Source organism: Podarcis vaucheri (genome assembly GCF_965113315.1).
Source record: "Podarcis vaucheri genome assembly, chromosome: Z".
Classification (NCBI taxonomy): Eukaryota; Metazoa; Chordata; class Lepidosauria; order Squamata; family Lacertidae; genus Podarcis; species Podarcis vaucheri.
In genome coordinates this window covers 27,339,304-27,352,351 of record NC_138758.1, presented here as the reverse complement: position 1 = coordinate 27,352,351, position 13,048 = coordinate 27,339,304, and the positions used below count along the sequence as shown (strand labels likewise).

The window sequence follows — 13,048 nt, the reverse complement described above, 5'->3', positions numbered from 1 at the left end:
AACAGGGTAGCCACCTGACCTAACGTATGGAGGACAGTCCTTTATTTCCACAAAGTGGTTTATAGGGTGGGGAAAGGCCACTGTAAGCCACACCAGGAGACGTTGTGAGACTCACCAGGAGGTGATCTGACCATGACACAGGGACTGCTTTATAGTCCCCCACCTTCAGACCACCTTCTCCCTGCCTGCTTGAGAAAATGAAATCCAGAGTGTGCTAGCTACATATACTGCTCTGATGAAATATTGGGATGTTCCCATGATTGTCCTGAGCTACTCCAAACAATATGGCATTGGTGTGAATGTTGACATCTCCCAAGACAAACAGTCATCCTTAGTAAATTATTTTATTGAGTTTTGGAAAACATAAAATGAACATAGAACAATGTAGACAAAGTACATTAAAGCAATGTCTATAACCTCACTTGAGGTGGTACTACAAAATTTCATATCGCAGAATATCAGAGGAAGTATGCAGTGAGTCAGAATTTAAGAGAATTTAGAGTGTGTGTCCAATATAATGAGAGCCAGTGTGGTGTAGTGGTTAAGAGCAGTGGACTCGTAATCTGGTGAACCGGGTTCGCATCCCCGCACCTCCACATGCAGCTGCTGGGTGACCTGGGCTAGTCACACCTCTCTGGAGTCTCTCAGCCTCACTCACCTCACAGAGTGTTTGTTGTAGGGGAGGAAGGGAAAGGAGATTGTTAGCCGCTTTGAGACTCCTTAGGGTATTGATAAAGCAGGATATCAAATCCAAACTCTTCTTCTTATAAGCAGAAGTTCTTAGGCAGAATTTTGGCTATTTAGATATACCCTCCACAGTCTAACCTGACACATTGAAGGTTGTAGTAAATGTCCGTCCTTATTTTATTTAATTATTTCATTTCATAAAATTTATATACTGCTTGATTTTAAACAAATAAACTCAAAGCAGTTTACAGAAAGTGATTCTTATCCTTGTTATAAGAAATAAAAGGCCGGAATATTGCATCAAATTTCTCTTTTTTTAGTTATTCCTCAAACCACATGATTCTGGTAAGCTAATCTTTCTGACAATGCCATATTTTGTCCAGACAGCCTCTTAATAGAAAGTCCAGCCAAATTCCAGTGACTGGCTATCTCCAATTGTGCTGCTGCCAGCAGAAGAACCACCAGATCAGGTTGGCTTAGCTGAGGGTCATCAGGAGATCAAATAATTAAAAGCTCTAGTGCTGGATCTGTTAGGATAATACTGCCTGTGATATCTGATTTTTGTGTGCAAATACTGCCACCCAGAAGTAACATTAACAGTCTTGATGTCTTTATCACCATGCCTGAGATCACCTCCATCACTTGTACAAGAAGGCTGTTGAGCATGAGGAGCACTAACTGATCCCATGGCAATAAATAGGCATCTGAAAGTATCCCCAAAGACTGCACTGTCACAGTTGTAACCTTATTGGGTTCTACAAAAAAGAAACCCAGGCAACGCTCATTTATCTGGCAGAGTGCTGACGAGATTGCAAAATATTGCAACCAGATACATAGGCTCACACTGTTTGTTGCAAATTGTTTTTTATGCTTTGTTAATGTATTTCCCCACCTTCTGAACAGGGCTCAGGCACTGCATGCTGCACCTTCAAATACAGCAGTCAGCATAGCTGCAATGCGCTGAGGTATCTGTGCAGCTTCCAGGTCTTTGGCCTCTCTTGCTCTTCTCTTTCAATGGTTTTGTTTTACAATCTCACACAAAAGCAGAGCTTCAAATGTGTGTTTGGGAGGCTTCTTTTGCTGCTGAGAATCTTACTCTCAAGTGAGAATCACAAGGCTGTGAAGCACTTACATCTTCAGGGCTGTAAAATACGTCAGGTCAAGTGCTATGTTGTAAACAAGAGTCATTTGGCAGAGCTGAGGCTGGGAGAGACACAACACAGCTGATTATCTTTGCCCAGCTTGCAACCTCAGTCTCTCCTTGTGCCAATGACCATCACCCCCAGATGCCCCCAAAGAGAGCTGGCGCATATTCCTCACGTCACCAAGGAAGATTCTTAACAGCATAAGCTAAACCTGGCATACACAGGGGTAAAGAACCTGTGTTCCTCAATGCATTGTTGGACTCCAGCTCTTATAAGCCCTTACCAGCAGGGCCAAAATCTGGAGGGATACTGGTCTCTGATTCCTGGTATAGACAGTAGCCATAGATCTGTCAGCTGTACTGGTCCCTGTTGTTTTCTGGAATCAATTTAAGGTGCTTGCTTTGATGTCTGAAGCCCCAAACATCTTAGGACCAGAGTGGTTAAATAATCACAGTCCCTCCAAGTGTCCCTATTTTCCAGGCACTGTCCCAGATATACAGAAGCCATCCCAGTTTCTGATTTGATCCTGGAATGTCCCCGTTTTCCTTAGGACACCCCTATTTTGATTGGAGAAATGTTGGAGGGTATGGAGTTATATGACCCCTGAGCCAAGGAGATAAGTAACTATACTACACAACCTTTAGAAGACATTTGAAGGCAGCCCTGTATAGGAAAGTTTTTTAATGTTCAATGTTTTTATATATGCTGGAAGCCTCCCAGAGTGGTTGGGGCAACCCAGTTAGATGAATGGTGTATAATGATGATGATGATGATAGAACAGGACATCCCTATTTTCATCAAAGAAATGTTGGAGGGTACATAATCAATCCCAGTTCCAAGGGAACTCCGGGAATTGCAGCTATGTTAGGGGAACAGGCCCCCACTAAGAACTCTCAGCACCCTTAGCAACTTGGGTACAGGAAACCTTAAGGACTGCCTGGTTCCTAATATCCCTGCCTGATCACTGAGATCTTCTGGAAAGTCACTCTTAGCAATTCCTCATGCCTTGGAAACTCAGCTAAAGGAGCTGTATGTTGTGCATTGTGGACCCAGTTTTGTGGAACTCCCTCCCAGATGAGATGAGACATGCCCCCTTCCTGTTAAAGCTCTGGTGTTTGATGAAAACTTGTCTATTTTGGCATGTGTTTTAGGTAATCTTTTCTTACTGCATTCCTTTTCTAACATCATTGTATGCTGCCTAGAAACTACAGAATATAAATGTTTGATATAAGTAAGTAAGTAAGTAAGTAAGTAAGTAAGTAAACACACACCAATGAGATCTGTGGGCATTTTGCATTTTTGAAACTCAGCCTTTCAGCAATATGGCATTGTCACTGGAGTGTCACACGGACGTTAAAGCAGGGCAAATTAATTAACAGGAATTTATGGAGTGCTCTTTCTTCCCCAGTTTGTATATTCTTTCATCTCCTGGTTGTTATTATTAGATGTAAATGAATCCCACAAGCCTTAGCAAAGAACAACCAGAATCTTCAGGTTTGGACTAGTTTCAGACCAACTGGGTTTCCTGTGACCTCCAGTATGACCCATATATCAACCCAGACTTGATGGAAAACTAAGCCAGAAGCATTTCAGACACAGACTGCCCTTTGACTATCCAATTGTCCAGGAGTCATGGGTTGAGTCAACTCTGAATGAAGCTTACAGTAATCTTCCCTGTCCCGCAGTTGAGTCATTTCTGGCTAACAGCATATGATTTAATTCTGAATATGCCTTTATATCCAAACCCCATAAAAAACCTGACATTAAAACTACCCTCTGAGGTAGTTTAGGCTAAGAGATACCGACCTTTAATTATCAGGGTTTCTTTTTGTTTTTTTGTTTGCAGTTCTAGAGATGGGGTATCTTACTGCTCAAAGCTTTCCAATTAGTGACTCAATGCCAGAACTCAGAGCCATACCCCTTTAAAATCTAGTAGTTCTAACCCTTACAGAGACTCAGAGTAAACCTTTTCATGTTTAAGAGAGTTTGAAGGCTTCTCCCCTGGTGTGTTTTTTATATTAAGTCCGCCTCTTAGCTGCCAGATGTTCAAAAAACACCTTGTAGGCCCTTTGTAGGTGGTGGTGGAAGAAATGACTCCATCTCATAAACTAAATCAACAGGTGTGGATTCTACTATCACCTTTGTGATGAGAGCATCATTCTCCCTCGCTGCATTCTCAACCTTTACTACACCTCTGGATCTCATGTTACCATTATCTACCTGGCATTTCTGTTTAGGCCACCCTCTGACTTGTATCCAAGGTGGCACAAATGAGAGACAGTGCCCCTCAGCCTCACCTAACTCACAGGCTTGTTGTGGGAATTAAATGCGGAGTGGGGGGGGGACAGACTACTGAGCTCCTTTGAGAAAAAGGTGGTATATAAATGCAGTGAGTAAACAAAATATAAAGTGGGGGTTCAAACAATCATCTAGTTGGTCACTGTGAGGACAGAATGCTGGGTGAGGTGGCCTGACCTAGCAAGCCTTGTGCTAGTTTCTGGATCTTGAATAGTTGGAAAGGCAGGTCTTTCCATTCTCTTCCTCATCCTGCATCCAGGGCCAGCCTGCCTACAAGGCAAGCTAAAGCAATTGCATCAGTTTGGCAGGTTGGAGAAAGAAAGGAGAGGCAGCAGATCAGGGCCTATGAGGACCTCCGCCACTCAGTGGCGTAGCGTGGGTTGTCAGCACCCGGGGCAAGGCAAGTAATTTGCGCCCCCTAACCCGTGGATTTGCGCACCCTAACCCCCAGATGTTGCGGCCGGGCCCCCCCTGCACCCCCCACGCTACGCCACTGCCGCCACTTCCTGCGCCATCACCCCTGACTCCTCTGCCCTCCCAGTGCCGAATCCTCCTCCACTGCCACCTTCTCCCCCTCCCCACTGCTGCTGCTGACTCCCTCCCCCCCCCTCCACACGGCCTCTTTTTGGTCCCCTTTTTCTTATAATTGGGGAGGCAGAGGAGTCCGTGGGACAGGGGATGAGTCAGTGGCAGCAGATGGCAGAGAAGGAGTTTTAAATATTAAATGGCTTTAACTATCTTCATATATGTAAATGTTTTATTTTTTCCTATATTGTTATACTACACCTCAAGAGCAATTTAGGACTGGTGACTTTGCTATCATCTCCTTGATCAAAATGCTCAGGTAGCTCTTGAGATGTATAATGAAATCAAGAAAGCACCCAAAAGAAGAAGCATTCTTGTACAGTGGTACCTTGGGTTACAGACGCTTCAGGTTACAGATTCCGCTAATCCAGAAATAGTACCTCGCGTTAAGAACTTTGCTTCAGGATGAGAACAAAAATCGTGTGGCAGCGGCACTGCAGCAGCGGGAGGCCCCATTAGCTAAAGTGGTGCTTCAGGTTAAGAACAGTTTCAGGTTAAGAACGGACCTCCAGAACGAATTAAGTTCTTAACCTGAGGTATCACTGTAATAACTTTAGAGTTCAATAACTTTAGAAAAGGGTCTCTTGTAAGGAAATGTCTCTAAATGACTGCAGTCACTGCCGTGGTTGCAATGGGTGACTTCAACTACCCTCACATACACTGTTTACGTATGTGTTCCAAAAGAGGTGCTGGAGCTCACTACAAACTTCTCCCTTGTTCCCTTAGAATGGCAATGGCACTCACCTGAGAGGTATCAGAGCTGAGCTCCAGTGAGCACTCACTGGGAAAAAAAGCCCTGTGTTCCAGTCATGGCAAAGAGGTAAGATGCCTAGCTCTTCAGGCAGGACAGAAACAGGCTTCTCTCTGAAACCCTGGAGAACTGCTGGAGGGTGTAGAGAGTTTAGCCAGGGATAGCCAGCATGCCCAATGATCAGGGATCATAGAATCATAGAATCATAGAGTTGGAAGAGACCACAAGGGCCATCGAGTCCAACCCCCTGCCAAGCAGGAAACACCATCAGAGCACTCCTGACATATGGTTGTCAAGCCTCTGCTTAAAGACCTCCAAAGTAGGAGACTCCACCACACTCCTTGGCAGCAAATTCCACTGTCAAACAGCTCTTACTGTCAGGAAGTTCTTCCTAATGTTTAGGTGGAATCTTCTCTCTTGTAGTTTGGATCCATTGCTCTGTGTCCGCTTCTCCGGAGCAGCAGAAAACAACCTTTCTCCCTCCTCTATGTGACATCCTTTTATATATTTGAACATGGCTATCATATCACCCCTTAACCTCCTCTTCCCCAGGCTAAACATGCCCAGCTCCCTTAGCCATTCCTCATAAGGCATCGTTTCCAGGCCTTTGGCCATTTTGGTTGCCCTCCTCTGGACACGTTCCAGTTTGCCAGTGTCCTTCTTGAATTGTGGTGCCCAGAACTGGACACAGTACTCCAGGTGAGGTCTGACCAGAGCAGAATACAGTGGCACTATTACTTCCCTTGATTTAGATGCTATACTCCTATTGATGCAGCCCAGAATTGCATTGGCTTTTTTAGCTGCCGCGTCACACTGTTGGCTCATGTCAAGTTTGTGGTCAACCAAGACTCCTAGATCCTTTTCACATGTACTGCTCTCAAGCCAGGTGTCCCCCATCTTGTATTTGTGCCTCTCATTTTTTTTGCCCAAGTGCAATACTTTACATTTCTCCCTGTTAAAATTCATCTTGTTTATTTTTGCCCAGTTCTCTAATCTGTCAAGGTCTTTTTGAAGTGTGATCCTGTCCTCTGGGGTGTTAGCCACCCCTCCCAGTTTGGTGTCATCTGCAAATTTGATCAGGATGCCCTTGAGTCCATCATCCAAGTCGTTGATAAAGATGTTGAATAAGACCGGGCCCAAGACAGAACCCTGTGGCACCCCACTAGTCACTCTTCTCCAGGAGGAAGAGGAACCGTTGATGAGCACCCTTTGGGTTCGGTCAGTCAGCCAGTTACAAATCCACTGAGTGGTAGCATAGTCAAGACCGCATTTTACCAGCTTCTTTACAAGAATATCATGGGGCACCTTGTCAAATGCCTTGCTGAAATCAAGGTAGGCTACATCCACTGCGTTCCCTTCATCTACCAGGCTTGTAATTCTGTCAAAAAACGAGATCAGGTTAGTCTGACATGACTTATTTTTCAGAAATCCATGCTGACTATTGGTGATCACAGCATTCCTTTCTAGGTGCTCACAGACTGTTTGCTTAATGATCTGCTCCAGAATCTTCCCTGCTATTGATGTCAGACTGACTGGGCGGTAATTATTTGGGTCCTCTCTTTTCCCCTTTTTGAAAATAGGGACAACATTTGCCCTCCTCCAGTCTGCCGGGACTTCGCCTGTTCTCCAGGAATTCTCAAAGATGACTGCCAGTGGTTCTGAGATCACATCTGCCAGTTCTTTTAATACTCTTGGGTGCAGTTCATCTGGCCCTGGAGACTTGAATACATCTAAACTAGCCAAATATTCTTGTATTATCTCCTTAGTTACTCTGGGCTGTGTTTCCTTTGCTGAATCATTTGCTCCAAATTCTTCAGGTCGGGCATTGTTTTCTTTATCGGAGAAGACTGAGGCAAAGAAGGCATTGAGTAGTTCAGCCCTTTCTGTGTCCCCTGTTTGCATTTCAGCTGCAGTCCAACATCATGTGGAGGTCCCCACATTCTCTACCCATGGCTTAGGCAGGATTGAACTAGAGGGGCCAGTAGTCTTGTTCAGTATAACACAGCTTCCTGTCTTTCTATCTGGCTCAGTAGTGAGATTTAGACAGAGCCAAGATGTGCTATTTCTGAAGTCAAATGAGAAAGGTTTGATGGTGCTCCTGTAAAAGTGGGCATGTTCTTTGCATTTCATAAAAGGGAAACAGAATAATGCAGAGACTGGTGGCTTCCAATGGCATCTGTTAGCATTCAGTACCTTTGAAAAGCAGGTACCAGTTTTTCTGGAATCCTCATAAATTAAATCAGCCACAGAACCCGGATAGGGTTGCATATTCCCTCAGTACTAATTCTGAGCAACCTTCACGTATCTCCAGCCACATCTGCTTCTCATGTGATTTCCAGCATAATTGCAAGGCAATTTAAAAAAAAAAAAAGCCCTGTGGGCTTCTTTTTGCCTCTTCTTTGTGGCATGACCAGCACTAAATTTAGCCGCATGATACATTCCTAGCAAAACAAAGCCCCTTCATTGCATTGGAACAGGCAGAAATACCAAGGTCTGCAGCTCCTGATGCAAATGTAATGGGAATGCTGAGCACCCTTGCAAGTAGGGCAGTGTGGTCCAATGCGCAGGACAAGGGCCACATGCAGCCCTTGAGGCCTTTTTTTGTGGCCTTCTGCAACATTTGTTGCCCTGCTCCCAGCTCTCACACTGCCTTCCCAAAGTGAGGTGCTGGGCTTTGGGAAGGAGGAAGGAGGGTTCTGAGAGGGTCCTTAAGACCTCTTGCCTCCTTCCCAAAGACTCTATTCCACAGTACAACGTTCTGAGAGGTGATATGATAGCCGGCTTCAAATATTTGAAGGGCTGTCACATGGATGATGGAACAAGTCCGCTCACCTTTTCTAGGAAAGGTCCTAGTTTCTGTCCAAGCTGCAGGAACAGCCTTCTTTTCAAAATGTTTATTTTCCATCAATCCATGCTCAGGTTTCTTGGTTAAAAAGGCTTTGGAAGGATGGCATAGACTTAACCTCCCAGCTCCTGACAAGCACAACCTATAACTTTTGACATTGTAAAGCAGATTTGGAAAAAGCTGCTGGCTATTTGCTGGTCCCGCTTTGAGTATAGGCTAAGGTTACCAGACATCCCCGTTTCCCGGGGACAGTCCCTGGATTTACAAATCAGTCCCCTGACAAAATCCATCTATATAGTAGGAAGTTGAAAAGTGTCCCCGGATTCATTGAAAAAAATCTGGTAACCTTAGCATAGGCTCTTCAGGGCAGCATATTCTGTGGCATTCTTTGGAGCACTAAGAGTGGGGGAATGTGTCTATGAGCAAAACAGACCAGGCCAGGCGAGACAGAGTAGTCTGGAGCTATGTGATATTGCTGTTACCCAGGGGTCAGGAAACTTTTTTATCAGGGGGCCGGTCCACAGTCCCTCAGACCTCAGACAGTCTCTCATAACCCCAATATTAAATTCTTGGAAGAGACTCTGTTTAGGCCTGATTAGGAAATGATATTAGGTTAGCAGACATTGTAGCAGTTATCAGGCTTGGATGCAGATGTAAGTGGTTTGGCAGTAAGCATTTTCCTCAATTGGCGGTTGGGCATCGGGGGAATCCTTTATCTTGGATGGAGGGGTGGTTGTAGTCTCCGCCTGCCCCTCCAAACGCTGCGGTATCCTGCTAAAGGGATCCAGGTCATGTCTGTGTGCCCAGGCAGGGCCAGGGCCAATGGTGCTCCCCCAGACAGCGGTCCCTGCAGGGGTTGCCCTATTTGATCTAAGTGGAAGCCTCCACCTGGACTGACCAACGCATCACTTCCGATGGGCAGGCTGGAAGTATTTTAATTGATTTGTTTATTTGCAAATAAATAAAAGGAAAAGAAATAATCTGATTATTTATTATGAAGGGAAAGTGACAGATAATCGAAAAGAAATTAGGAAACAATTTATAAAATATTTTACAGATTTATCCTGAGCAGGACTAGAAAAGAAAGCAGAAACTGAAAGATATTTAAGACAAAGTGCCAAAATTTCCAAATGAAAAATTAATAATATTAAATGCACCTATATCACAGAGCTCTCAGATGCCATTAAACAAGCAAAAATAGGTAAAGCACTGGGGCCAGAAGGATTAACAGCGAAATATTATTTAAAGAATTGCAAAATTATCTACCGGTAATTCAACCACTACAAAATGTTATTAATCAAATTATAAATGCAGGACGAATACCAAAAACTTGGAAAGAGGCCTTTAATTCCAAAGCAAGGAACAGACTTGGAGGAGGTTAAAATTACAGACCAATTTCATTATTAAATAAGGATTATAAATTATTTGCAAATATACTAGCTAACAGAATGAAAGGCACCTTGCTAGAAATAATTCATCAAGATCAATAAGGATTTCTTCCAGGAAGACAGATGAAAGATAACCTAAGGAATATAATAAATATAATTGAATATTTAGAGGTAAGGAATGAAAAACAGGCGGCCATGATGTTCTTTCCCCAGCATTGACTGTATGGGAATCTGGGAGCTGGAGCATCAGTAGAACAAACAACCTTTCAGAGCAACCAAATTAGTTCTCTTTCTCTTCTTGTCTCTTTAAAAAATATATATCAAAAAATTACAACACTCAGCTCTCTGTTTTTATTTTTATCTCATTAATGATCACAGAGGCTCCTTCTTCAGCTTAGTTATTGAGTAGATGAGGGCTTCCCCCATTAACAGAAGCTCTGTTATACAGCAAAATGCACAAAATAAGAATTGTTTCACATGCTGCTTTTTGTTCATTCCCAGTGTTTCACTCTTTGAGATTGCTCAGCAATATGCTTCCTGATTCTTCTTCAGACGCCAGAGCTACCAAAATCAATATATAAAACAGCCAGTATAGCAACAGTAACATGTAAGGCCCAGTGAGTGGACATTTTACAGCATTGTTCCCCAGAGACTTCATTAGGCTCCTTTGCCACTAAAAAAGACAGGAGCTACTGACTGCCCAGCTGCCAGTGAAAATAGATGCTCCACCCAGTATTGACCAAAATGTCTTGTACTATGTGGTGCTGGTTGCTAGGTAACACGCACCAAGGTGTGGGACTCTCCCCCACGATCACCATTAGAGAACAATAGATGGTGGAACAGCAGTTCTCCATCCAAACAATATGTATGGAAATGCATATATAAGCAGATGGTGTATCCAACGTATATGAGAATGGCATTATATTAGAAAAAACAGCTTGCATAAATGGAGATGGTGCCATTGATGTGGAACTTCAGGTGCAGGGCTCCATTGAAACTCTCCTCAGGCAGTGCCACATCCCCAACCAGACTTGTTAATGGTCCTAATTCCCACTCTTTTCAAGTGCTTTTGCATGGCTGGAATGTATTATCAAATGGTGATATTGCCTCTTAATTGCCTGGATGAAGAAGTAGTGTGTGTGTGTCTGTGTGTGTGTGAACCTTAAACCTCTGCTTGGCTGGGTTGCAGCTTAATTCAGCGTTTTTGGTGGTCTGAAGATCCAGACTCAAAACACAATGGTAAAGGTGATAACAAGATGAGGGGAAGTGGCACATCCCTGCAATGGCAGTCTGTCTGTCTCAGTAGGAGATCAACTTTTAGGGAAGGTGCTCTAGCCTTTTGATCATTTTAGGTATCTTGGATAGAGATAATGTTTTCTGACTTTTGCATGGCTGGAATGTAGCCTAGGAAGCGACTTATGCTGAATCAGAGCACTAGGTCCATGAAGCTTGGAACTTTCTTCATGGATTCACAGTGGATCTCCAGAATTTAAGGCAGGGGGCATTCCCACTCCTACCAGGAGATACCCAGTGACTGCACTGTCAGTTTGCATTTCTCAGTACAGAAAGTATTGATCTGATGTGTAGAGGTCTTTCCTATTCTGATTAGTTTCAAGAGGGTTCTAGAAGGTTTCTTCTCTTTGTGAAAGAAAGTTTTCTTTCTATGTGAAGGAAACAGGAATAAGGTTTTTGTCTGGGTTATTTCTGCTGGGGAGCTGAGCTACAGTTGGCTTAAACTGGTTCTGTTATCTTTGTCAAGATTGTGCTGATTATAATACAGTGGTGCCTTGCAAGACGAAAAGAATCTGTTCTGTGATTCTCTTCATCTAGCGGTTTTTTCATCTTGCGAAGCAAGCCCATTGAAGGATTAGCGCTATTAGCGGCTTTTAGCAGCTTTTAGCAGCTTTTAGCGGCTTATCTGCTATCGGATCATAAGTGGCTTAGCGGCTTAGAAAAGGGGGGGAGGGGGGAAAACCAGCAGAAACTCGCAAGACATTGTCGTCTTGCGAAGCAAGCCCATAGGAAATTCGTTTTGCAAAGCACCTCCAAAACGGAAAACTCTTTCGTCTAGCGAGTTTTCCGTCTTGCGAGGCATTCGTCTTGCGGGGCACCACTGTAGTAAGACCAGGAGGAGCCTGGTCTCACTCACTTTCTCTCTCTCTCCCTCTCTTTTGTTTTCTTCCAGTGTTCTGTTTTCTGTATGCTGTAGTGTTGTTAAGTTTTAGTCTTGTTATAAGTTTTTGTAAGTTTTATTGTAAGTACTGCAACTGGATTTTTTATGGACTGTGCCAATCCTGAATGTACTGGATTAGTGACCATTATGTTCATTTGCCTTCAGTAGCAAGTAAAAGCTCTGCTGGATGAAGTACAATTGCCTCTGGTCTATTTTTGGGAACTCTGCCACGTGTTTGAGTTTTTTTCTCCCCAGCAGAAGCTGGGGTGACACCCAGGTCCTTCTGCATGGAAGGCAAGAGCTATGGCCCTTCAATACAAAGATGCTCTGGCCACTTTTGCCTCTGGCCACACCCACTTTTGTGTGTGACTGACTGCAGAGAAACCACAAATAACTGAGAATTCCTTAAAGATTATTATTTTTAAAAAATATATATTATTCAAGCTATAATGGCAACTTGTTTTTCCTCTCCTTTTTTGCATTTTACATATCATCCATTTTTGCAATTGTGATTGTGTTAACTGTCTTGCAGTGTCATGAAAGACGGCATATAAATTTGCCAATTAAAAATAAATAGATTAAAATACAATTGAACACATTTCTGTCTTTGATGGTTTTAATTGGTTTTGATGGGTTTTCAATACAATTAAATGACTGACAGTGGCATTGATACACCATTTTGTTACATCTCTAGGGATGTGATCCAGTTGATTTTCTATCCAAATGGGATGCTTTTACAAATTTGAGTTCCAGGATTTAACTCATGCATTCGGGCATGGAGCTGTGGAAGAAAAAAGATAATGTCTCATAGGAAGATGTGGAATTGGGACCAGGGAGCAGAAACCTGGTAACTAGCTAATAGGGACACTCTAGCTGTATGGACACCTCAGCTGATTCCTTCATCCTCTTTCCTTGTAGGGAAGGTGCTGTAGCCATTTGATCATTTTAGGTGCTCTTTCTGTACAAGGAAAGTTGGCTTAAAAGAACCAGCAACCCTTTCCCCATTGATTCACAGGCAGGGTTGGCACCACTGCTGAAGCCCACACAGGAGTAGGAGGCCCATTGTAAGACCTTGTCGGTTCTGCTGCTGGCTTTTCACCTGCACTCTGCAAGTGGGTGAGTAGCAAAAGGAGCAAGGAGAAGAAAGACAACCTCCATTGCACACCTCCGCCACGC

At 43.6% G+C, this 13,048-nt stretch overlaps 1 long non-coding RNA gene across 3 annotated transcripts in view; it reads left to right on the top strand.

Annotated features, from left to right (window-relative positions):
- The window catches only part of LOC309523993, a 43,875-nt gene extending 31,555 nt beyond the window's left edge, over window positions 1–12,320 (top strand). For all 3 annotated transcript variants that reach the window (XR_014215723.1, XR_014215724.1, XR_014215725.1), the window contains 2 exons: window positions 5,442–5,535; window positions 11,885–12,320. This is a non-coding gene — a long non-coding RNA (uncharacterized lncRNA). The remainder of the gene's footprint in view (window positions 1–5,441; window positions 5,536–11,884) is intronic.
- The last annotated feature ends 728 nt before the right edge of the window (window positions 12,321–13,048 follow it).